At 45.9% G+C, this 26560-nt stretch overlaps 1 long non-coding RNA gene across 1 annotated transcript; it reads right to left on the minus strand.

Annotated features, from left to right (window-relative positions):
- Positions 1–15731: 15731 nt before the first annotated feature.
- On the minus strand, positions 15732–26319 carry LOC138690762 (uncharacterized). Its single transcript, XR_011329550.1, has 2 exons — positions 25709–26319; positions 15732–19044 (listed from the first exon to the last, which is right to left on the minus strand). It is a non-coding gene; the product is annotated as an uncharacterized lncRNA (long non-coding RNA).
- Positions 26320–26560: the final 241 nt, after the last annotated feature.

Raw genomic sequence — 26560 nt, forward strand, 5'->3', positions numbered from 1 at the left:
GATGATCAGGGGGCTGGAGCACCTCTCCCTGGAAGACAGGCTGAGAGAGTTGGGGTTGTTCACCTGGAGAGGAGAAGGGTCCAGGGAGACCTTACAGCAGCCTGCCAGTACCTAAAGGGGACCTAGAGGAAAGATGGGGAGGGACTCTTTATCAGGGAGTGTAGTGCTAGGATGAGGGGTAACGGTTTTAAACTGAACGAGGGTAGATGTAGATTAGATGATAAGGAAGCAGTTGTTTACGGTGAAGGTGGTGAGGCACTGGCACAGGTTGCCCAGGGAAGTTGTGGCTGCCCCATCCCTGGCAGTGTCCAAGGCCAGGTTGGATGGGGCTTGGAGCAACCTGGTCTGGTGGAAGGTGTCCCTGCCATGGCAGGGGGGTTGGAGCTGGATGATCTTTAAGGTCCCTTCCAACCCAAACCGTTCTGTGATTCTATAATTCTATGAAAGTAACAGTTTTAACGCATAGGCAAAATATCACAGCAGCATGGAGGTCACTACGCACATATTAAATTAAAATCTTTGTGCAAAATAAGCCTTAAAATGTGCTGAAGTTGCACTCGTATTTAGAAACAATAATAAGCGGCAAAGAGATGCACACTGAAAATACAAAGTAGAAGCAGTTGTAGTTTAATGGCAGGAAGGCACGGTGACGGGGAAAGCACCAGCCTGAACCATCTGTGCCCAAAGCCCAGAGAACAGGGACCCCAGAGTGACATGAGCCCCCTTCTCCCACCTCCATCCCCACCAAGGTGACCCTGTGGTGCCCAGTTTAACTGGCCCAGGAAGTGGATTTCTGCTCTTCTTAGCCAAATATACCCCCTCTACGGCATGGTCATGGGTGAGAAACCACAAAGGATGAATGAGTCTCAGTATGTGCATATATTCCCCTAACACCCTGCTCAGGTCCTGCAATGCTGGTGGTCCCCAAGGGCACGTTGTCAATGGCAGAGAGCTCTGATCTCGTCCTTTGGGCTTCTCCATGCGACTTGCCCTCACCAAAAGCTGCAGAAGCTGATGCCTTTGGTATACTCACTTGGGAGCTTTGCCTTGAGCGGTCTTGTCTAAGGCAAATCGATGGTTCGTTTACTCTGCCAGCTGGACCTGCCATAAATGCAACAAGCCACAGATATCCTTTTCATAAATTTAAAAAATTTCCACTTAAGCATCAGTGTAAAGTCTGGTCACTCTCCTTGCTCTGAGCAACAGTTTGACTCTGGAATGAAGTGATCCTGTATTCTGGAAATTAAATTAATTTCCAAATACATGCAGGGTCACAGAGTAATTCTAAGTCAAGGAGTTAAACTTGTTTCCTTTTCCTTCGTATTTAAGCTCATTTTGATTGTGTACAGAGCATATCTGAGATAAACTTTGCAGTAAACACACATTAGTACCAGACTCTGCAAGGAAACATATTTCTGTCTTTTTTTTTTTTTTCCCCTTAAACTAGGGCTTTAAATGGATCCTTCTATAATTCTCAAGGTCATTGTTAAATATTTTAAATAGTTGGTCAAATGCCAAACTACTTTCATTGCCTGAATTTCTCTCCTTGGAGAATTACTGCAGACAATGAAATGTGGCATCTTCAACATTTGTGTCAATGAGAAACCTGCCATGACAAGCAGTTTTGTAACTCAGGAACTTGACTAAAGTCTTGTATTGTATTGAGTAGGACAAAGAGTCTCACGCTGTATTTAATCACCAGATCTCTGCGGCATCCTGTACTGCAATTATTATAGCTTTTATTTGTTGGGGAGAAAGAGATCTCATTTCTGCGTTTTGTATTAGATTTGGGCTGAAACCATCTGCTCTCCTTAGAAATACCTGGATGAAGCAATTGCCTGCAGTGGGAAGGCTTGATTGCCCCTCGTGCTTTCAGTGTTAGAGCATGCTCTGGGACTGGGGAAAGCAAAATGGCCAAATCGAAAGGAAAGTGAATTTTTCCTTTCTTCAGTTCCCAAGCACGGTGTATCGATTTGCAGTGAAAGCCTATTCAAGACAGTGGGAGAACGCCTCGGTAGTTTGGGTCAAGCCTTGATCTACAGTGGAATACATGAGCAAGCCTCGATCTTGCCATACAGCTTGGTTTTCTGCTTTCTCAATTTTATACTGGAAAAAACCTAATTAAGGTCTTTCTGCGATACACTTTTCACCATCCCTTTCCTTATGGAAGGAGTTGAGGGGACTTAAATGAGGCTGACAGATATGCGGCAGTGACAGATATGCAGCAGTGGAAGAGCTTGTAGCAGTCAGATACCATAGCTATGCTGTACATAGAGATTGACCAAAAATGTTCAAATGACTAATACGTTGTTTGCCTGATCATGAACTCTTATTTGCTCGGAGGAAGAAGTAAGCAGAATTTGCTGAGGTTGGATTATGAACAGATTAGGCATTTGTCTTCCTTCTGTGAGAACAAGCGAGCATTATTAGGCAGAAAACAGATGAACCTGTACTTGACCGAGTGAAACACATTAATTTTTATTTCCTTCAAAGCCCTAACTTTGATTTCTGCACTTGATTGACACTGATACTCCAAAGTCTCTGGAAAGAATTGGGCATTTATCCCTGTTACAAATCTGCGGGCTGGGCTGGTATTCATTTCCCTTAGCTTACCCATAAACGTTTGGGCTGGGGTTTAGTGGGTAACGTGCCCCGTGCTAATCGGCCGTTGGCCGCGGTTAATGCGTGCTGGCGTGGAAGCTCCGGCTCACTGCTGCAGCAGGGAAGGAAGGACACGAACTTTTATTTTGCCACTAGTTAATCCTCCCCCCCCCTCCCACCCCGTTGTTTTTTTCCCCATTTAAGGGAAGGAGAGAATAGAAGCTGTGACTAATTCCTTCTTTCATTTCCTTGCTCTTAATGAAAATTCAGGGAGACCATAATTCAAGTAAGCACATCCCATGGAGTGAGGGGAGAAGAGTCCTTCTGGCAAAGCAGGGCAACTTAGAAATTTGTGTGTGATTGCCCTCAGTTCAGCCATTTCTGAAACTGCGTAGTGCATGGCCAGTATGGAAACAGCCCACACACGAGGGTGTTTAGCTGCTACAGAACAAAAATGCGCCTATTTGTTTCGGCACTGAAGGCAAGTGGGAAGTGTTGCTCTTTGCTTTGCAGATGCACCTTCAGTATCTTGAAAATTATTTTTAAAGCTGGAAATTAAGATTCTTTGGAGAAAAAGATAGTAGGGTCTTAATACAGTCTTAACCTTTTTAACCTCACAGCTTTAGCTGTTCCAAATGCATTTACTTGATGAGTTTATATGTGACCGTGTTTGTTTGGAGGCTGCATATTTTGGGTCCCTAGATATTATCTTACAGTGAGGATCAACATTTCTAAGGATGTATTTCTACAACCAGTAAATAATGCAGAGGAGACGGTGAGGTTCACAAGATTTATCAGATGGTTGCATGGAACCATCACCCAGCCCTTGAGGAGGCTGGAACGATGGCTTTTTGGTGCTCTCTGCAGTTTTGGGGGTATTGGCATAGCTACAAACTGGCACAGCTTTAGCAGGGAGACAAAAAGTGGTGTCTGCAAACCTGGCTAGCTAAAAACCTGGCTGCTATAAACAGTAATGCAGAGATGGCGTTCGAGAAGCATATCACTAGGGTTGTTATTTCTTTATGATGTCTTTTCTGGCCTACTCAATATTTGTTTTACACAGCTGCCTCCAACATCTGCTTTTCATCTCTGCTCTTTATCCATGGAGGTATTCAAAAATGCCTTTCTTCTTTCAGCTGCTTTATGTGTCTCCTGTCTTGTCAATGAAATGTGCAGCTAATTGAATTCAAAAATCATTTTAAAATAGGCTATTGCATATTTTACACACAAATAATTAAAGAAGTAATGTCGACTGCCTTCCACATAAAGGAAGACGGGGAAAAATAGTAAGATGTGCCTGGAATTTCTCAGGAATCTGAAAGTAGGCTGAGCCCATTCTGTAGTTTCAAGTTGAGATCTTTTCCCACCTTTCTACCTGGTGGCTTTTAAGCTGCTTTCCCAGCCTCCAACCTCTCCCTTCTTCACTTGGGGCAATGAGGGCCCAAGCTGTGGTTCAGCCTTTTAGCCCAGGATCCCTCTCCAGAGCGTCGGGCTTCCCTGCGTGAGCTGTTTCTTCTGGTTAAGCATCTAGCCCTCATGTCAGAAATAGCTAATTTTTTGGCTTTTGTTGTCAGTTGGCATGAAAACGTTGCTGAGCAGCACCACCGTCCTGCGACAGCAGGTCTTGGCAGCTCTGCTTCACCCAGCTGGGATTAGGAGGTCTCCATGTGGGGGGGCTGTATTTAAGTGGCTCTTCCATACCGGTTTCAGCCTGCAACCCTCTTCCCTTCTCTCCTCCTCCCCAATAAATGGGGGGGGGGTTGCTTTTGGATAAAGGAGGCCGCAGGACTGAGGCATTTCTCAAAAAGCAAATAGAACTTTTGACCTCAGCAAGGAGCAGAGTTTTGCCTGGACTGAAGGTCAGCAGCTCCATGAGCCGTACGGGCTGGAGACAGTGATGCCTCCTCCGTCTGATACTCACTACAGCCTCCTTGGAGAAAAGCCCTTTTTCTTCTCAGAAAATCCCTCTCCTTTTGATGTTTTTCCCATTCTTTGTTATTTATCCCCTTGGACAAAGCTTGCCCTTTGAATAACATCCTTCCAAGCTACAGTATCTCTATATTTCTGTGGCTGAGCTTCTCTTCCATCTTGAATCAGCCATGGAACAGGCAAATCTGCATTTTCTCACGTAGATGATCAACAGTAAGGGTAGCCACTAAGCCCTACGACTGACTTTTGTTAGGCAGAAAGCACTCCCACGCTCAGGTGGGGTAGTCTGAAACATAAGGGACCCTTCCAGCCTGGAGGACAAACGAGGTTTGCATCCCCCCCTCCTCGTCACCTTCCTCTGAGCTACCTGGGCAAATGGCACATCATACAGAAAGCAGATTGCAAAAAGCTGCGAGGTCGTGGCTCTTTTGGATGTCTAAAAGGTGTAGAGGGTTTCAAGGAGAGAAACGTGGAGCAGAATTGGGGGCAAGTGGGATCAGGATCTGCAAGCCCTGGAGGTCCCCAAACCAGCCCTGCAGCGGAGCAGCACTGAGGTCGGTGTCCACCTGGATTCACATCCACCGTTTTTCTTTCATAGGCAAAGGAAAATCTGATGTGTTTATTCATGTTCGTAGATCTGAAAATGTAAACTATGTTAAAGTAGCTGCTTATAGTGCAACCTCTTAACATGAGCGTTTTTTTCTGTTCTGGGGTGAATTCCAGCAAACTGTGCTGCTGTGTTTACAAGGAAAATGCCTGTTTTCTGTGTTCTCAAGGCCACAGCATGTCTCATTAAAAATCCTCTTTGGGAAAAGCAGGCTAGTTAGCATTGCTCACCCCAGTAACATTGCAGTGAATAAATATTCCTACTCTGCTATTGGAAAAAGAAAAAAAAAGAAAAAAGAAATGAACTAAAATCAGATTGAAATAATCGTTTGCTACCTCCTCTGGTTATGCATGTGTTCCAAGTTTTAAAACATTGAGGTGCTTAGTTACTCTACCCAAAATCAGCCCCAGGGCTCAGAGCAGGGTGAGTGCCCCTTGCAGCCGAAGCCCCGGGTAATCATTTCTAAATGCCAGGAAGGATTTAGCCCGCTCTGGGGATTCCCTGTGCAGGCTGGCAACCAGACAGACAAACAGCCCTTCCAGAAGGATGCTGGCTCCCCACCGTGGCAACAAGCACGATTTTAGCCGGTGAGCGTGTCGGCAGAGGCACGCCAGCCGCCGCTGAGGTTGCAGCAGGATGGAAAAGCGATGGATGGCCGGTGGGCCAGCACCCCCAGCCCCCTGAGAGCTCCATCCTTCAGTAGGTGCTATTCCAGGAGCTGTTTCAGCAAAGGGCTGGGGTAAATTACAATTCCTGTAAATGACAGGCAGGGTCCCACACTTCCCAATGGTCACCCGGCTCTGTAAACAGACTTCTGTGCGCCTGGCGACAGATCAGAGCCACGCTAATCGGTCCGTCCAGCTCTGCAGCAATGCTCCACAGCATACTCAAAGAAAAGCCAAAACCAATATGTTTATGGAATCAAAACATCGCAAATATACTTTATTTACACTGCTGGCACTGAAAGGAGAAACAGATGCTTCTGGTTTGGGTCCCTGTCTAGCCTAATTTCAGGAAAGCATGGAGATCAGAGGGAGGGAAAAAAAAAGGAATCAAAATGTTCAGTCTGTCACATCTCCAGTTTTAAATATTATAAATCATTTGTGTGCTGCTACAACAAACAGAGATGGGCTCAGCTTTGCCAAACGCTGGGCGGTGTCCCTCTGTGGATGGATGCCGTGGGTAAAATTGACAGTAAACACCAATCCTGTGAAACAGCCACACGGGCACTGTTGCAGCGGCAGCTTTGCATGCCCTCTGACAAGGCGGCGTTATCTGGAGAGCGGGAATAATCCCAGCCCAGGCCCAGCAAGCCAGGCGGTTTGTAAGCTGCCAAAAGACTATCGCTGCAGTTTGGCAACGTCTGGCGAAGGAGCGTGTGTGGGAGCTGAGTGGCAACTCGAGCAGCCCCCAGCCTGCTCCCAGCAGCATGAAGGCTGCAACTGGGAGAGACCCGGGAGATGCAAAAGTGTTATACACAGCTCAGATGGGCCCTTGGCACCGGGCCTTTATTTAGATAATTGTCTTTATTGCCATGAAAGGTAAAAACAAAACACAAAGCAACACGTTAAGCAGTGCTGCTGACATGGTGACTGTCTGACTGAGCAGTGCCTGGGAAGACAGTGTCTGAAAAAAGGACCAGGGCAAGAGCCAGCCTCTTCGTAGCCCTGTCACTTTTTAGAATAGACAACAAGCAGGATTTATATCATGAAAGACATGTCATCAAAAATTCTCCCCAGAGGGCTGATGGGTTTAGAGTGCCTGTGTCTTGCAGGCACATCCCTGCTGAGTGGCACCAGCACCCTCCCGCATTGGACCGGCCTCGGCCTCAGCTCGGATGCTCTCATGTCTCCAGCGGGTCGGTCCTGCACAGCCCTGGGCAGCACTTCCCTGTCTTTGCTTCCCGATAAGCCGCAGTGAGGATGTGAAACATTTGCCACGGACTCAAACATTGTATTATTTCATATGCGCTATTTATTGTTTTACTATGCATTCTGCCCCCACGTGAAATTTGACAGGAGTGAGTACACGGTGTCCCACCTTTGGGAATTATCCCAAAGCTCTAAGTCTTAATTACATCTTAATTTCTCCTCTAACAGGCAGGACCCTCAGCACAGCTGAGCTGTGTCACAGCCTCCCTGCCCCGGGGAGCGCAGGCGCTGCGAGGGGGTGAAGCTTGTTTGGGCAGAGCTGTGCCTGGACCTGCCGCTAAATCTGCCCCTGCTGCCCAGAGCAAGCCTCGAAGACGTGTCGGGAAGGGCTCTTTCATCAGCATCATTTATATGTTGTGGCATCATCGCCATTGACCGAAATGGGTGAAACGCAGGACCTCTTCCTGGGGTTTTCTGGGCTTGTCACCAGCCCCGGGGCTAACCCTGGGCTGCAAAGGAAAGTAAAGCTAGAGAAGTTATCGGGAGATGGTAAGATATTTCTCCCATCAGTTCCTGTGTTTCGCGGCTTTGGGGTTTGCTTGGAGGTCATTTAAGCTGTGGTAGGGCGGCTTGGCACACGGTGGGGCTGCGAGCTTCTTGCGGAGGGTGTGCTGGGGTACGGGGTCCCCGAAGAGCTGCTTTTTGGCATGTTCGTTTGTTCAGACCTTCCAGTAAGTTCTGGCTAGTTATTCATTATCAGAGCGTAGCTAAAAATAAATACGTGAAGGAAGAGAGAATTTTCCTTTTGTCTAAACAAAATCATCTATGTTTCCTAGTGAAAAGGATTCTTAATGAGGGAATTGGCTGAACCTTGTACATCATGATTAACGTGGAGGGAGTTTACAGCCATTCACCAGCTTATGTCTTCAGGGAAGAAGTGGACGTGCCTGCAGGGCTTACACCTGCTGAGGCACTGTAGCACTGGGAAGCACATAGTCCCCCGGGAGAAAGCCATGATCGGGCCATCCGTGGATCCGCAGAGCCGGCTGGACGTTGAAAGCGTTGCTCACTAAACCCCTAACAGGGACAGCAATGCCTGGGGTCCCTCTCTGACCGTCCACGCCGGCACCAGCCTCGACGGGTAGCTGCTTCGTCACACGGCTGAGCCTGCACCAAGCAGGATTGAAACACAAACGCAAATAGTGCTAAAGATGAAACAAATCCCCAAAATGCCAGGAAATTAAGTCAGTCGTTGTATGAGGTGAGAAGCTGTCACCTCCACACGGTGTGGTGGCTGGAGGGGACCGGTGCTGGCAGCAGTGAGCAGAGCTCACCCCTGCTCTGCTCCGATGGGTTACGGTCCTTCCTCGTGCCTGTTGCATCCTCACAGCCGTGTGTGCCTGAATGCACCGCTCGGCTCTCTGGGTACAGCCTCCTGGTGCCACATCTGTAGCTGCAATCTGATTTTCCCCTAATTATATTGTAAGATATATGTCCGGGACGTCAGGAGTGCTGGGTCGTGCAGCTGCAATCGAGCACTTTTTCTTGCAAATGTCAAGCTGTGGGGTGACTTCCAAGTCACGGTGTCATCTGATACCCTGGTAAGCTTCTGTTAAATTGAAAACCGTATGTCACCGAGGGACCTTTGCGTGGGCTGTGTCTTGACTGTGCGACCCACGTTGCTCATGGGTTTGCTCGCAGCAGCACCCCTTGCAAAAGCGCAGTGCAGGTCTGCAGGGTGTGGGCAGGAGCCCCGTTCTGACCCCTGCCTGCACAGCCTTGCTGTTTGCACCCAGAATATTTGCTTTTCGTCTTCAGGTGTGAACACGTTGTCACGCTGTTGTGACAAACGGGCAGCTCCTGCCTGCCCACGGGCACCTCCAGCAGGGCCAGATCCTGAGCAAGGAGGTTGCAGAGCAGTGCAGGATTCTCGGGTACCAGCAGCCCCCTGCTACTCCTGGTTGTTCCATGTTGACTGCCCAAAAAATTGTTAGGAGAGGATTCGCACAAACCTGGTGTACAAACCTGCTACAAAGCAGTTACGTCAGTCCCATGGCTGATCGCTGGCTCTGAGTTAAGGCAGTGTTCGCACACCTACATCTAGAGATGAGCTACGTGCTGCTGCTCCAGCGCGGTGTCCTTGGGTGAGCAGAGCCAGACAGGATGCTCCTGCCTTTCCTGTTGCGTGTAGCGTTCACTAATTACGGGCAATCTAAACTCTGGGCTTTTTTTTTTTTTTTTTGCAAACACCTGTTACTGATCATTTCCCCCAGCACTAATATTCTGAAGTTGTTTGGCTGTGTTGATGGTTTTGGCAGAAGGCTGTGTGCCGGAAGGTAGTTAATCATGGTCCTGGAGGTCACCTTTATGGGAATGAAGAGGGATTTTTTTTTCCCCAGGGAGAAGAAGTTTTGAGAAAATTAGTCTGATGAGAGAGAATTTTTGGCAACTAGAAGCTTCTTTTCTTAGGTGGCAACTTTTGTTCTCAGTTTCCAGAAGAAAAAAATGAATTTTTAAGTTGTACAAGGCTTTATTTAGTTGAAAATGCAACTTTTCACTGAAAAGACAACTCCAGGAAAGTTTTAGTCAGCCATGGTAGTGCACAGGCCTTCATCATTAAACATAAGCTCAAGTATCATGAAACAGAGTATGCCTATTTTTCAACTGCTAGACTTTTCATTATTTAGGTTTTTTGCAAGCAATGCGCATATAATAACGTAACTTGATTTTCAGATAAGTTTCCTATATATTGATCTCCTAATCACTTGAACACCCTGTTGATCGGAGGGACAGCTGGGGGGGTGTTAGGGCTGGGGGCTGCATTAAAGATGGGGATGCTGGACAGAAGGCTGAATGCCTGAAAATGCTGCTTCCGTGCCCTCCTCCAGCTGCTGGTAGCCGATGTGACTTATTCGAACTTCTCTCTCCCGGCCCCAGGCAGCAAGCTCCTCACAGCCTCTTCTCCCTCGTTAATCTTGCATGCTGTACATGTGTCCACCACTTAATGAGCCACAACATCCCCAAGCCCTGGAGTCTGCTGTCGCCTCCAGTGTCCCACACTGATCACCTGGCTGCCACAAGTCAGCTTATTGGTGGTGAACTGGATGCGCGAGGGTTTTTTAAATATGCCCTGAGCATGGACATGTCTCATTTTTGAAAATCCACCCTCTGCACGGATCAGTTTTGCTCTTTATAATCAGGCAAACATGGTAGCCCACAGACATGAGCACAGGGGAGGGGATCAGCCCTTTTACAGCATTTTAGAAAAGTCACTGGGAGCCCTGTTCTGCAGTGTGCGCAGATCCAGGCATTTAACAGGTCTGGCTTCTCGGGGCAGCAAAAGGCTTCGTCATCACTGACAAGAGGAGAAGTTTGTTCTGGTCATGGCCGGAACTGGTCACTGTGTGCAACCAAGAAAAATGTGCTGTTTTTCAGCTTCTGCTTTCATTCTCAGAGAACTGGAAATAACACACTGACAAATACCAAAAGTCAGAATGCAAGTGCAAGCAGCAGACAACAAACCTGCATTTGGGCTAAAAGTTTAAAAAAGGAGTGCTCTTAGACCAAACTATATGTCTATCCATGTTAAGTATTAGTTTCTATGAGTATCAGTGTGTATTTACCACAGCCTAAGTGGGACAGATTTATTCTTCAACATTGGCTGTATAGCAATGTAATTACTTGCCCTAACAAAAATAATCCTTGGGGCATGGGAGTGGATAATCAGCCCCAGCGGGATTTATTTGGCATACTTACAGCATGCAAAGCAAAGCTCCTGAAAACCTTTCTGAATAAATGGGCATCATGTGGCAGAGGACTGAGGTGGCAGCTCAAAGGTGACTTCATGGCCCCAGGTCTGGAGCTGGCCATGACTTGCTGCCTCCTCCCAGCACCAATCGCGCTGTGCCACAGCAAACCGGGAGGATTTGCTTTTTGGCTGACTAAAGCCATTGCTTTCCCAGCAGAGGGCACGATGCGCAGTGAGAACGGTGATTGCCCCTGCCAGAAGCAATTTCAGGAACGATGCAGCAAAAAGGAACAAGTGTGCAGAGCCAGAAACCCCAAAGGCAGGATGTGTCGGGGTCTGCTCAGCGCCTTGCAAAGGGTCTGGCTGCGTCTTGAGCAAGCACCCCACGCTGCTGACTGCTCCCAGCCCAGAGCCACAGTGGCCAAATATCTTCCGCACTTTCGAAAGCACTTGGTTTCATTATAAAACACCCTCAAAGCTATTTTAAAATGGAATTTGGAGAAACTTCTGTGAATTAAAGGAAATGGAGCCAGCATCTGTTAGAAGGAATGGAATTGCTCTTCATTTTCCAGAATTTTGAGGCATTGATGTCAAAATAGCAACGTTTTCCAAGACAACTCAATGTCCTCTAGCAACGTAATTTACTGCAGGGAGCAAACCCACCTCTTCAATTCAATCTGCTCATGGGTTGTGTGAGGTCTAAATTACAGTCCTTTGGATTATCAGTGCTTAAGAAAATCGATCTCTGAAAGATGACCTGGTTGTAGAAAAATACTTTCCTGTCTGATTGTTTCCTTCTCAGAAATGGCTCCCTGGATTATTATCAAACTTCCTTTGAAAGAGGCTTCCAAGCAAAGGCATGAGAAACCTTCAGTTCTTGCCTTAATAATTAAGTGAGGCAAACATGCTGTTTAGCCTCAGCTGTATATTTTAACTGTTCTGGTCATTCCCATGACCTGGAAATTTCCCTTGTTGTGCACCACCACATGTCTATTCCAAATTTTCTTTTATTTCAACTTCCTGCTCATATCATACTACTGCAGCAATGTGATTCCTGACTGACACACACTTAAAAGGATTGAATTATAAATCGACTTTCTTCCGAGAGGCAAAGTTTACACACATGCTAGATGAGTGCAGTGACCAGTTGGGCTGAATGGACAAAAATCACCTGCTTTGAGCAACTCCTGCGTGGTAAGAAGGAAAAAATCACAAGCACAAGGTCTCTTTGGTGCTGCCACCTGAGAAAGAGGGTTGTGCTGCTCCACTCCCTTGGGAGTTGCGTGCTAGAATTGCTTGTCTGCTCATGGTTTCATGAACACTGTTGTTTGTTAGTATTATGAGACAAACTGACTGGGCCACGAAGCTTCAGGGTGTTCAAACGGCAGATAAGGAAAGGCTTGGCAAGGATTTCACACCCCTGCCCACTGGGGCTAACGTGTGTTTTACAATTTATTTTATGCTGCTTAGCAGGTGCTGAAAAAGAGAACTTGCACCAAAGATAGCCCTTGAAATGGTCACATGGATTGCTCAGCAAGGCAAAGCTCTCCACACAACCCAGGCTTGTTGGGGTTTTGTTTCACCCCTGTCCCACCTTTAGGATATTCTACCCAGCTGGTTTTCCCTGTTGACCCATTATCTTGTAGCCAAGGATTTTTTCTAGCTTTGGAGAGATTTGTCTAAGGTTACCAACACCTAAAACAACAGATAGACTGCGGATGTGCACTTGGCCTGCCCATCCTGCTTCCTCCATCACTACCAGCTTGCACTCGCCCTGTGGTGTTTGCTTTTGTTGACAGCTCCTTCCCAGTCCCACCACCGACAGCTGGCCACCTTGTTCATAGTTTCTAGAAGATCTGCTATGGACTCTCCGCCATTTGCCATGGACCCCCGGACCTCACATCACTTCAAAAAGCCCTTAAAAGCACTGCCTGATCTGCACGGCAGGTCTTACTCTTTTTTAAAGCTCTGGAAAGATTTTAGGTTGGCCCCCAAAATGTCAGTTACCATTGCATCTTCAAGTCTCAAAATACGCCATCCCCACCTAATGCAAACCGAAGGTCTGGTCCCCACAGGTACACGTGCAGCCCCTTGCCAGGCTGTGTCCTGCCCATTGGTGCCGTCCGCTGGCCGTCCCCGTCCGTTTGCAACCCCGCTGCGGAGGGATGGGTTCCTCTCCCTGCACCCCAGAAAAGGCTTCTGTGGTCAGGGAGAGGATGGACTGAGCTTCCTCGGGTGGCCAAAGAAACAGCAGCGTCTGCAGTGCCTGTGAAACCAGGGGAAGAAGTGCTGTAGTTTTTTGGTGCAGAAAATAGCTCCAAGCTCTTGGCAAAGACAGATGGGTCTGCGAACCTTTTGCAGAGAGTGACCTGACCTTGCAGCCACAGCTATGTGAACAGTCAGACCTGCTGGTTCATGAACCAGCCCCGATCACTTAGGCAATCGTCTTTCAAGTGAAAAACAAATAGCCCATGTATATCAGGAGTGCTGTAGAGAAATCCCCTTTCTTTTAATGATTTGAAACTTCATGTGAATATGCAAAGGGAATAGAGGCTCTGTCACTGACCACAAAGCACTTTGGGGATTCCAGCTATGCAAATTTCTTGGTAATCTGGTCTGCTGTCCCAGCTGTGGACCCAGAACTTCCTTGTGGAACATCTCCTTCCCTTCCAGCCTGACCGCTGCCCAGAAAACCCGCCTGCTCTCAGGAGGGATGCTGGTGGCTGGTCATGCGCGAGGGCGAGATGTTGTGTCCACAAAGGTCGTACCAGCACAAGGAAAAGCTAAAGGCCGCTCGGCTTCTTGGGGACTTATTTCAACCTACCACTGCAGAGTGTGCACAAAGCAGCTCTTCAGCCCTGGGTGGTAGGAGGAAGGTCTCCCCTCCACAGCACTCGTGAGCTGTGCGCTGAAACCGCGAGTAGATTCTGGACCTTCAAGCTCCCTGGTGGCTTTCTGCTGACAGGGGAAAGGAAATGCTTTCTATTTATCAGTTTTATCATCCTGTGTAAGGTTTGTTTCCTTTACATTTGAGAAGGTGATCAGAAGTGGGGGTGATGGGGACAAACTGCTGGTAGGCATGCATGAGCAAAAATGTGAATTTGCTTTTGCTGCTTAGATTTAGGACAGGAGATACAAGCGTGCAGCAACATTTCTCTGTCACTTGGGTTTCCTCTGTGTCCCTCTTTGCCACCCTAAGGAGTCAAATGTGGTCTAAATGTTCACTAATAAAAAACTAGCCAACTTTGGCTGTGATACGATAATCTTCTTATCTGTAGATCTCAGCTGAGTGAATCCAACACCCAACATTTTATTTTATGCCTGTCTTAGCTTTGGTGAGCGTATGATGCAACGTGGGAACCTCTGTTCATCAGACCATGTCAGATGGGGGAAGTTTTAAGCTCCATTCCAGACCTGATCCTCAATCACTGAAATCAGAGACAAATCAGGGCTCCGACTTCAACACAGATGAGAAAGTCCCCACTAGGCTGTTCTTCACCTTCCCTGGGATTTTTCTTGCAAATCCATCAAGGTGGAGATGCAGCAATCAAAGCAACAGGAGCAGCCATGGTTATGGGGTCCATGGTTACTTTTGCAGAATGGGGATAGTCCCTAGGCTTTTGGTTTTTTTCTTTATTATATATGTTTTTATTGTTGAAGACTGTTTGGGGCATTCATTTGCCTTTCAGAGGAGTGTGTAGTTAGGAGATGCTGAAAAAAATCTCAGAGCTGTGGGATTACTTGTCTCTATGTGTATATTGCTCAGGTTTTGAATAGGAAAGGTCGCTAAAGAGTTTGTTGGTTCTTAACATGTACAAGAGCAGACAGCAGGGTAACAGGTCACCCGGCTCTGGAAACAGCCAAGTTGTTTCCTGGCAGGCTCTACAGATAACTCAGTTTTATTAGTATTTTTGTAATAGATCTCCATCAATGACTTCCCAGAAAATAAAAACTGTTGTGAAGAAGTACCCAACACAATATTCTGGGATTCAAAGCAAGTTTAGTCTGGCTGGACTAAGCTGATAACCATCATCGATTCTTTTGCTTTTGATGGAGAGTTCTATAGTATTAACATCAGCTAACATAATTTTGGTTGCTAGTTTACTTCAGATCAGTAAAATGCTCATTCATACTATGGAAATGAGTCACTTGGGAGGGAGAAGAAATTTCCTGAACTCTTATTTTGCACAGTGTGAGAGTCTCAGCTCTGTTTAGTCATCATTTTGTGGAGTGTCTTGTATTAAATGATTCACTTTTTCCCTAGCATGTGAATTTTGGACGTTGCTGAATGTTAGAATAACAATTTCTTTGGTGCCCAAAAGCCAACAGAAAAAAGTGGATGGTGTTATTTAAAGCTTGACCTCACAGCCAGCTGAAAGACATGTCCTGGCATAAGACAGTAAGACAAACTCATTGCCTAAATGTGTCTTCTTCTATTTTGTAGTGAAGATGTAGGAACACTGCCCAGTTCCCAGTGGACCTGCAAGCCTGAAACACAGGAGAGCTCCCCAGCTGGGGGGGCTGTGAGGTTCACCATGTTCTGGCCCACCAGGCTCCTAGTCACCAAGCAAAAGTCCCAATTCCTGACTCTTATCGCACCTTCAAGTATTTCACTGTGGTACGTGGGATCCTGATTTCCACATACAAGTAAATACCTGCTGGATTTTTCTATAGGCTATCTTCTTTTTACGTGCTTGCTGTTTAAGCCAAGTCACACTCAGTGTTTGCTTTCATTAATCTCTTAAGAAAAGGATTGTCTTGAGGGCAGAGGCACTTGTAAGATATAGTCAGGCAGAAAAAAATCATGAGCCAAGTGGTGAATTTGAAGATTAAAAATCCTGTATGCCTTGTGTACCAAACACGGCTCTGGTCCCCTGGTCAACACTCAGCCATCTGCATGGGCTTCTGTAGGAGGGGGCAAAAGTGCAGCAGATCCTCAGAAAAAATATACATTTGTAATAAATAATGCACATGCTTTAACAAAACAAAGTTTTATTAATTACAGCACTTCAAGTAGCAGTTTGTCTGCCCTGAAAGTGGCATTTCAGCCTTCCAGAATAAGAACAGTGTATCACAGTGCATCAAAGTACTAAGACGTCCTTCCTGCAGAAGGAATCGGCTTTGTTAGACAACATGCATCCGAGTTTTTTTAAGTGACCTGATGAAATTCTGTTCTGCTTTTACTGGATACCCAGCCCTTACCAGTGTTTCCTTTCAGTCTTCTGAGAAACAATGATGTCAAGCACTCTTCCCTGGCTTCTGGACCACCAGTGTCCACAGCATCTCTGACGCTGCCGATATTCATCGTAAATAACTGCACTCTGGGCAGATAACTTCTGTGAATTCTGATAATAACACTATTCATAATTTTTTGAAGTGTATTACTGCAGCCAAAGGGATTAGAATATTTTTAAAGATTTTAGCAGTTGTAAGTAAGAGCTCACTATTTTCATCTCATAGAACCAGCCAAGTACATCTGCATTATTATTGCTTGATTTTTGATGTAGAAGCAAAATTCAGCCTTTTCTCAGAGAGTGTCATGAAGGAACACAAAGAGAAGGTGGAAAGGAAGCGGGGAGGGTCTCTGAAATTACTCTGGAGATGCTAGGCAGGGTGTAGTCACATAAAAAAGGTTTTCATTTAGTGTCCTTGTCAGAAAAAATGCACTTGAGTAATCTCAAAGATCCCAATGTAAGATGCATGCTCCTTGGGCCAGGATATTTGCCTTTCATTAAAACTGAGCTGACTTTATCTGACATGCAAAAAACCCTATTTTGTTTCATTTAGTCTGGCTGTGAAGGAGAAGTCCTGCTGCCAGCCACCTCCTGCCCCGGCAGCAAGACGGGTGCACCTAGTTTCACTGCCCCTTTTCTGGGTGTTGCCTTTCGGTCAAGTTTATCTCCCTGAAGGAGCAAAAAATCACTTCTGACACCAACTAGAAAAAACGTGATTGCAAAATTTAGAAACTGGCTGGTAAGCATAGCAAAGAGCAGGAAACTCCTCCGCACTTGCTGTTTCTCTTGGGTTTGTGAAGTCTGATCTTCAGTTGACAGCTTTTGTGCCTCTGGTCACCTTGGACTGCAGGCCACTCGGGAAAGTGCTCACAGCTCCAATTTTCAGCTCTAATAGTCTAAGTGCCAAGTAACTGCTACCAGCAGGGCACGTCAGGCATTCACTGGTACCAGTCTGAGTGTGAGGACCTACCGCAGCCTGAAGGAGGGAAGGTTAGAGCTGAAATTCATCACGCTTGGGTTTTGTGCCCCACATCCTTCTTCTTCTCAGGTGGGCAGACGCTTATTGCTGTGTTTGGGCTGGCAAGATGTATTGAAGGTCTGGAAGCATGACGGAGGGAGGTTGTATGTAGCATTTTGGCTATTAATACTTGGGCTTTGGCTTATTTCATTTTTCTTTCCACCTTTTATGATCTGCGGATTGCAGAACATATCACAGAAGTTCAGTTTCTCAAAACCGCAGTCTTTAATTGAAGCTGGAGGCCATCTCCCATGCAAAGTGCAAAAGTAATCAGAAGTGCCTACATCCACTTGTGTGTTGGGGAGTGTCTGAGGTATCTGGAGTACTTTATGTTTTGCTGATAACCATCCAGCGCTTTGAGGAGACCCTGGGAATCACCAGCTGGGTAATAGCTCTGTTATACATCCCCCCGAGCCCCAGTGTGGTCAGCATGGCCCTGGTACCCACGGCACCACTGCCAAGGGAGCTGGAACAGCACTGCTAACCCCAGCGCATCCCTCCCTGCCTCTGAAACCGTGGCCACCAAAATCGCTGGTGATCCCTCTGGGTACAGCACATGGAGCCTTCAACAGAGGCGTTTTCTGAAACTCTCTCCCCACCCTTGTAGGGCTGCAGCAAACAACTGCATTCTGGCTTTCCACCTCCTGTTTAATTCTGAAGGAGGATGTGAGAAGCTATTTACTACTTTACTGTAGCAACCTCCCAAGAATAGCTCCAGGCGCGTACCAAGATGTGGCAGCTCAGCCCCGCTCTGTCCTGGGGACTCTCGTGGTGGGGCTGATGCCACCTGCGGGACAAGCCCAGCTAGGCTAGGTCAGCTTGGTGCTCACCTTGTTTCTCGATCCTACCTGCTGATTCTGATGGGTCACCTGGGTTAGAGATATTTTAGGACATAGATCATGTCTTTAGTGTACAACTGTACAGCTCTTGGCTCAGCGGATCCCTGAGTAAGCCTCTAAGCACCCTTTTTATATAAAAAATATTTGGGTTGCTTTAGTTTTTACAACCGTTTGTGAAATGTCATTTGTTTCACCTGCACAGTGAATAAGCTGTAGACTGCAAACAATCAAAGCAAGCCCGCGGTGCTCTAAGGCTGTCAACGCAAGCACCCACAGCCCAGCTTCGTTGGGTTTCAGTGCCAAGGGGCTCCTCAGCCCCAAGCTCCTCATAACAACCAAGGCTAAAAAGCATCAGAAAACAGGAAGGTTTAAACTCAATGGTGTGCCAAAACATGAGCCTTGGTCCTTGGTTATTGAACAATTTTCAAACCAATAGTTTGAAATTGTGTTGAAGTGTCTTCTGTTTGGTGTCACAGCGCAGCTTCCCCTGGGAATACGCGCTACTTCGTTTTTAGCGTAGATCTGTTAGACACACTAAAAAATATTTTGTAGTAGATGTATACATTGGCAATCCTTAAAAGAATCCCCAGGAAGTAACTGAGGGACCTGAGAAGGGCTGTGGCCATGCTGGAGAAATGAAACAACAAAACCCAAGGGCTGTGGGTGGGAGCAGAAGTGCTGCTGGCCTTCAGGAGGACATCCGTCTGGAACAGGGTGCACTCTGCAGTCACCAGGATCCAGATGATCCTGGATGTCAGTCTGGCATTTTTCACCGTCCGCAAATGGCGAGAGTCTGTGGGGAAGAAGGTTATCAAGTAAGCCTCGACGGCAACGCAGCTCAGCAGCAAGCAGCTGACGTGCGCGTTTGCAGTAAGGAGGTTCTGCAGCAGAGCTGATGTGAACGCTGTAGAGGAGATACTAACTTCAAAGGTCCAAACAACCATAGCAGAAACAATGCTAACAGAAACCAGGATGTCTGCCTTTGCGAGGCTCGAAATGAGAACCACAGTGGACTTGGATGAAACCTTTGCAGACTGCAGGATGATTATCGTGTACAAACTGCCCAGCAAGCCCAGAAAAGTGCTGATGGCATTTGAAGAAGACAGGACAAGGTATTGGATATATTTAAGTACCAGGTATCTTCTAAGATCTTTCATGTGGTCTCTCTCCATAGAAATGCCAGTTAGGGAAGCATACCTAGAATACATACAAAAAAGGGTGATTAAATGTACAATTAGTGGGATAGATTCCAGACAAATTATTATGTACCTGCATTTGTACAGACACATGCTGCCATCCTGCACACTCCAGCATTAATATGGCATTGGCTGGTTACCCAGCTTCAGAAGCGCTCAGCATGTGAAATCCTCAGGCTGCGTCAATTATTAAATAAATTGCATGTAAACCCAGGCGAGAGCATTTTATTATAGTTAACACAGGAGTCATTTCAGGGTACTGGAATGACTCTCGACTAATATTGGAAAAACTGAGGTCAGAATAGGGCTACTTTCATTATGCAAGTTTTTGTCTGTTTGCCTTTGTGGGTCAACACAAGAATGAAGAATCCATTCTCTAGTGTCACAGCAAGAAAAAGATTTCCAGTTGTGCTGTGTAGAAGAGTAAATGAGATATTTATTACTCATTCTGGGAAACAAAGTAATAAACTAAAGTGAATGCTATCCATGAAATGTCCCAGTTGAATCAGTAGTTGAGAATTACCATACAAATACCCATTTTATTTCCTTTTCCTATCATTAGTGCAACTCTTCTTACACATTCGTATGCGGTCTCTAGCTTCTAAACAAAATTGAATGCCCGGGCACAGTGTGGGAAATGGCAATAAATTACAATGCTGGGCTACCAGGGAAAAGGTGGGCTCAGCAGTCCCCGCTGCTACAGCTTCACAAGCACACAGCTGCTGGCTGCAGAAGCCCATTGGGTTTTTTAAGTTTTGCTGAGAAGGGATGTGGTCTCTGGTTCGATGTGTGGTTGGTGACAGCATCCCCGTGTGCTCTGGAGCTCCCCGTGCCTGTGAGCTTTCAGCTCGGAGCTTCCCAGGGCCATGCCAGCTGCCGCATGGCTGGAAGCTGGTCCAGCTGGTGCCCAGCCCCAGCTACAGCACCATTTAAAATGTTTCATCATGTTCTGATTTTATATCTACGTTTCTTTGGGAGTAAACTAAAAGCCAAGAGCCATTTCAAGCATTATTGCTAAAACGTATTGTTCAAGTTTCTTTTTCTTAAGTACCGTTAACAAAGCCTGAAACCAACTTGCTGCCCCACCAGTGGTGTGTCTCTTGGCAACCACTGGCATTTTACTCCTTGGGCTTAACAAAGCTATAATTAGATACAACTCAAATTTTCCCCTGAGAAAGCTATACTGTTATGTTTCCAGTTTGTTTATTAGTTGAATCTCCTAATGCATCCAGTTGGATGTTTATGAACCAGTTGTGAGACCTGACCTGGAATTTGAGGGAAAATTTATAGACCTGTGGGAAGTCACACAAACGAGCCTTGGGATGAAGGCATTTGGAGGAGGACCACCTCCGTTGCTCCTGGTGCTTCTGGGTGCCTGGCGTCCTTTCGTACTCTACCCACCACTGGTTGCCTGCAATCTTCTGCAGCAATGGTGTGCTTTGGGGTTGAGTTTCTCTCAACAGGCATGATACAAGCCTCAGTTCACTAGGGTGTGCGAGCAAGAGGGAAAACTGCATCCCTCCGACTGTTAGGTAACGTTGCTTGACAGAATCAGCCGTGAAGAATGGCACACTGCTGCATTTAGGCAACATTTGAAACAATGAAATTTATTAGAACAGCCAGTTCCCATAGGCTGCCAGTGGGAGTCCTTCTTGATCTGACCATTATCTCCTATAAAAGGTTGCAAACAGTCCCTTTGCCTTAAATTCAGCAGAAAGAGGTACTTGGATGATCCACTTCTGCCTGGGGGTCCTTCACAGCTCAGTGGGCAGCTTCCAGTGGAGTATTTTGCATCAGTGAGATTAAATTGGCTTTGTAACTCTTCATGGTTGTTTCATATCAACATGCTGAAGTAATCTAATAAGTCAGGGCTGCACCCCAAGGCTCTACTCATTTCCTATACATGCAAAGTACCCATCAACTTCAACTACAGCTTTGCGTGACATAAAGAATTGGTTGAAGATGACTAACAGCTCAGGATCTGACCTTGTATTTACACAGTCATATCTTAAGCAGGAATGAAGTTTATAAAGTGCCCAGATATTTTTAGGTCTTAGTGTAATTTGTGTAATATTGCTTCAAAAGGGCATAAGTGCGAATTATCCTTGTGTGGGATAAAGTTACAAAGAGTAAAAGGCTAATTTGGTTAAACCACTAGTTTCCTATGATCTCAAAAGCAAGAAAGATGTTTACAAAAAATTGAGTGAGGATTATATGATGAAGATTAGTATAAAAGAATAGCATAAATGTATAAGAATTATATTGGAAAGATCAAGACACAAGATCAAGTGCAGTGAAGTAGTGAGGTACAGTTAAGGAGGAAACACTCCGTAAATCCATTTTCAGACAAAGGAAGACTGGGGAATGAATCTGCTCCCTGCAAAGTTTGCACTACCAACCAGCTGTTGGTGCCAAAATCAGAAGACAGCAATTCTTTTTCTCTGAAAGGCACGTTTATGGCTGGACATGTGCCACAGCAAGAGCTAGCAACAGAAGACCTCCGGTAAGGTTCCTGACTAAACTAAAGGAAGAACAAGATGGATGTTGCTTAGGTAAATTCTGTGGTTTCAAATTTCTGAGCTTCAAGTAATCTATCCAAGCACACTTAGAAACTGGCTGAAGCAATTGCAGAGATATTCATGGTTATCACTGAGAAATTTTACAAGACAAATGGTAGAAGTTCCAGAAAACTTGAAATAGTAACGATGTGGCCTGTCCTTAAAAGGGAGGAGTAGGGCAAGAGGAGCCAGAAAATTGTAAGCTTCATTTCCCAGAAAACTACTAAAATAAGCAAGCAAATAGTTATCTAAATGGTATAGAATGTAAGGAAGAACAATGTGGATTTCTCACAGATATAGCAAATTTATTGAGCCCAGCTTCCTTCTGTAGCAGGATAATAGATCTCAGGTGAGGAGAGAACCAGCAAGTGTCATATGACTTGAATTTGACTAAGACTTTCAATGTTGTTTCATGAGACATTCTTACAGAGGAGCAAGCCTCCTCTGTAAGGAGGACAAATGTGGACTAGAAGAAACTATGATTAAGTCATGCATAGCTGGGTGGGAAACTAAGAAAAGGCTAGTTATCAGAAATTAGAGTATCTATCAGGTGGGGTTCTGCAGAGATCTGACATTTTGTGCATTTTCATTAACTACGATAAGGAATACAGTGCATGCTTATTAATTTGCTTATTAAGTCAGCTATCACAAATCTACAAGTACAATTTCAGACCCATACAAGAGCTGGTCCCTGCATAGCAGTGAGCGGGAGGAAAAACGAACATGTGGGCAGGAGGAAGGAGCAAGCCAGGGGAGGAGGATGGCTGCGGTAGGCAGCAATGTTGGCACAAGTATCTGTGCAGCCTGCGGATGGCAACACCCAGAGCCGGAGTCAGCGACAGTTGTGTCAGGAAAGGCAGATGCCATCTTGCGATGCATAAACAGGAGAAATGTCTGTAACCACTTGGGATGAGTCTTTGGTTTCGCTCAGGAGAAGTTAGGTCTTGACTTAAGTATGCGGCCAGTTTTGAGGCCAATGGTTCAAGAAAGGTATCAGTTGCTGAAGATATTTCAAGGAGACTGAGGGGATCAGAGATTTAGCTAAATGTAACAATGACATTTCTTTCATATTTCAGCACTTATCTCCTTATGTGAATTCTCAGTATTTCTAATGTGGTACCTTGGAGCATGTACTACAGAGCTTTTCCAGTACAGCTACCGAACAGGTCTGGGTGGTTGCTTTAGTCCTTGCCTGTTTTTTCTTTTGATGAGATGATTGTAATATTATAATTCTGAGTGATTCCTATGAAAGGTACCAAGCCAACTTTTTTAAGAGTGGGATTCCCATTACTTGTTGAGACTTGATTTGTACGAACTTGACTCATCCAAGACTCGCATGCACCTTTTCTCTCTTTTTTTTTTTAATACCTGAGCCAACTTGTTAAAGGAATCCTTTAGGGAAGAGGTAGGAAAAATTTATTCCTGTACTTCAGCTGAACAGTGGTACAGTTCATCTTGTCCTGGTTTGCCACAATGATTAGCTAGAAAAATGATTCTGCATTTTCTGGCAAAAGCAAAATCTTTCTGAAATCAATGGCCTGTGCTCTTTCCAATAAGTCAAGGGGCTTTGCCACTAGTCCTGGTGCAGCCCCTTTAGTGTATGCTAACTTGCCAAGAAGTGGCTTTGCTTCACTGCTGAGGGTGCGGTAGGGGGTGAAGAGGAGGGTTAATCTCTGAGCATTGATGTCTGAGAGTTGGTTTGACCACTTGTTTCGATACAGAGCACCAATGAAATGAAGATCTCTTGGAACAAAACTATCTGAATCCACAATGTGTAAGCTCATACAACTCACTAGCTAGAAGTGGAGGAGAACCAAGCTGTGATATATACAGTTGAAAACTGATTTATCTTGTTAAGCAAGCTACTCCTTCTTTGGAAAGGTACGGTAAGAATATTCTATCATTTTTTTTTATTGCAACCTATTTCCGTGTATATTTTCATTAAGTATATCTCTGAGGAGACAAATTATATGCCTTGATAAAGATCTTTGCTCATTTTATGACAACCGATCACTGTTGTGAATTGTTGTTTGCTGGGAAGTACACGTAACCTGGCCCAGGCTGCTGTGCGCTGAAGACCAACATGCACGGCCACAGGACTTCAGCTAAATTCAAGGCTGTGATCCCCAGATGAGGGGTAGTAAACAAATCTAAGCTGGTTTGAGTGGCTGAATGAGCGAGCGAAATGTGCAGTTCATTAACTTTGGGATTTTACATCTCTGGAGAATGTCAAAATTTCATTGGGAAACAAACTGAATCAAACAGAAGTTTGCCATGTGGATAAAACCACGTTTCTCCAGTGATCCGGGCTCATTCATATATTTCCTCCATCCTTTTTTTTCACTGAAGAAGTTTGAAAGGAAGAAGACACCAACGGCTGCATTTGCAGCAGAGCTTTATCTTGTCCATGTGGAGTGTTTTAACTCTGAGCTTCTGGGCACTGGGTCCTATCTTACACCCCAGGACCTGGTGATGAGCCCATAGGCTCTTCTAATGATGAGTGGTAGAAAAGGAAGCTGAGCAGCCGGTACGGCCGGAGGAGATGCCCAGAAGCAACCAGTCCAGACGCTAAGGAGCTCAGCGTGTTTTTCATGTCTTCCCTTCTTGAAAACTTTGGCATTTTACATAATGCTGCCAGCATTTTACATTATATGGCAATGTACTGTGGAAAGGAACTGGATAGAAGATGCCTTCCCACTTCTTGTTAGAGGTGTGTCAGCGGTGTCCTTCCTTTCAAGCCACGGCTGCCCCAGGAGATGGGATCATTGCCGTGGCTCCCTCCTGCCTCCCTCCCCCCCTTTCACACTATGATTTAGTGGTTAAAACTGTCATCCAGAATGTAGCAGAACGAGGTTTGATTTCCTCCTTCGCCGCAGGGGTTTTAGGTGCTTATCTTTCATGGGTGTCCCAACCAGCAGGCTACAGGTTGTCCGGAGGCGGGAACACCTTTCGTACCACCTAAGGAATCTGGTCACAGTGTAGGAAAACAGCTGACACGCTGGGCTGAGGGGCAGGGATCAGGAAAAGGCTCATGGATCACAACACAGGTAGTTGCGGATGTTTGGGGCATCCTGGTTTCCCATACTTGCTCCAAATGCTGTTTGGATACATCTGCTGTAGTAAATTAAGCAGAGCTGTGAGATGTTCCCGGGTGCTGGGGCGCAGTTCTTCATAGTCTTGAGGGCATGGTCCTCGTTGCTCTAGCCGTGCTTGATGCCAGAGATCAGTCCTGGGCACAACACTAGTCAGACATAGCTTTTACGTATGTAAGAGTAAGGAGTCATTAGATAAAGAACAGATGTACAAAGAGTGCACAAGGCAAGGTCTGAAGGCACAGGCTCCTCCTTTGGAGAAGGTGGCTGCCAGCACGGTTCTCCCGAGCTCCCGCTGCCGACATCCTCCTCCACATCCAACCCAGCAGCTTCGCTCTAGCTGGGAAATCTTGCCAGCCTGCGAAGGACCTCGGGGAACGGAGAGGAGGTGCTTTCCCTCAGTAGACCCTTCCCTCTGCCTGGACCGAGGTAGGGATGGATGGGATCACACCTGGAATGGGGCCAGGTGGGAATGGGAACGGGGGGCTGTTTCCAGAACAGCTGCTCCCATCCTGCCAGAATTGGTGTAGAAGGCAACCTGAGCCAATTCATCTTTTATTTACAGTTTTCAAAGCAGCCTCTTGTGGTATTTGTTACAGGTCATCCGCAGGAGGATTGCTGCGCAGGGACAGTGACACTTAGACAGTTTTTGTTTAATCCTTATTCAGATGAAACCTCAGTTCAAGCTCATGAGAGGTTTCCTGAACTAGCACTTTGTGTTTCCAGCAGTACTGTTTTTTATCTCCACAGAAATTGCTCTCCTGAGACACTTTACATTTGTAAATTCCAGTTAATAATAATTTTTCATTTGTTATTGGTATGCCATTGTAATCTGAGAGGTACACAGAAATATCTCCTATTCTTAAACAAATACTTCCTTTCAAAATTCCTCCTGGAATTGTGTCAAAGAATATACAGAAGAGGAGAAAAATTTGAAACCCAGATTACCACTGAATATCCTGACTGTAATGAAGTGATATTAGCTTTTACTTAGTTTAAAAGCAAAAATACTTACATTTGCTGAAAAAAGCAGCCAGGAATAGTTTTCTGCATCACTGTATTCTGTGGATGGTCTGCAGCAGAACTAAAATGTGCCGTTTCCCTTGGATTGCTTCCTGGGTTTTATATATAGCGTTGCGTATTCAGTACCACGTCAGAGCACGGGGCTATGCTGACAGAATTTGTTTTGCTAGGCAACATCCCCAGAGCTGGTTTCACAAGAATTACGTGCTTGAATCATGATAGCTATTAACTTCAGCTGTCTGGAAAAATTGATACCCTGTGTGGAAGAGGAGTCCCAGACACTTCCTCAAATATATGCTTTGAGATGGAGCAGATGACAGGGTGTAATCCTCAACTCGTCTGGGTGTCCCATAAACTAACACAGATTATCCATGAGTAAAAAAATTATTTTGAGTGAAGAAAAGATGTCCTCTGGCATGAAAAGCAGCACCATATCTAGCTGGACTGGGCTATTCCCAATTAGTGGTTGTGTTGGTGTTTCCTGGGATACCCAGGTTTGATGCTGATTACCTTTGCACTAACCCTCCTCTGTTGTTCTCCAGGCACGATGGTGGTTAAGCCAAATTCATCCGTGTTCCAGGGCAGGGGTGTCTCTTCACGAGGTCTCAGCACCACGGAGAATAGCAAACCGATATGTTCAGAGCCACACGAACACGTACCACAGCTCCCAGCCTTGTCGTGGATGATGATCTCATGCCTAGAGTCGATACATGAAGGCAGGGAAATAAAGGCGGTGATGCTGCATCGGTTTCTGATCAACAGGCAGGGTTTGCAGCTAGTCCAACACCAGCTCTGCCGACAGCATGCCATTCCCCTCACTGCTTCTCTAAATGATGGAAAGCTG

The sequence above is a fragment of the Haliaeetus albicilla genome, chromosome 23 (genome assembly GCF_947461875.1).
Source record: "Haliaeetus albicilla chromosome 23, bHalAlb1.1, whole genome shotgun sequence".
NCBI classification, from domain to species: Eukaryota; Metazoa; Chordata; class Aves; order Accipitriformes; family Accipitridae; genus Haliaeetus; species Haliaeetus albicilla.